We start from the raw sequence: 312 nt of genomic DNA on the forward strand, positions 1-312 counted from the left end.
TCAGCCCCTCTCCGAGGAGCGTGCTTTGGGTAAAAGCACCATCTCCGAAAGGGAAAGGGTGAAGGAAGAGAGCGGCAAAGGAGGAGTAAGAGCCGGAGAAAGGGGCTCTCAGTGCGGGTGGAGCGCCAACCTAGGGGCCCGCGGACGTTACCAAACGACCCACTGCAAAGGCGAGTTTGTGGGGCCTGCCGGAGAGAAGGCCTCGCCTAGGAGTTGCAACACACTCTTTTCTCCAGTGCGCAGCGCTCGGCCTGGGGGAGGGGGAGGAGGGGAAACAGCTGCCAGGGGAGCGGCGAGCCCGGCCCGGCCCGG

This window comes from Bison bison, unplaced genomic scaffold, assembly GCF_000754665.1.
Source record: "Bison bison bison isolate TAMUID 2011002044 unplaced genomic scaffold, Bison_UMD1.0 scf7180017864472, whole genome shotgun sequence".
Lineage (NCBI taxonomy): Eukaryota > Metazoa > Chordata > Mammalia > Artiodactyla > Bovidae > Bison > Bison bison.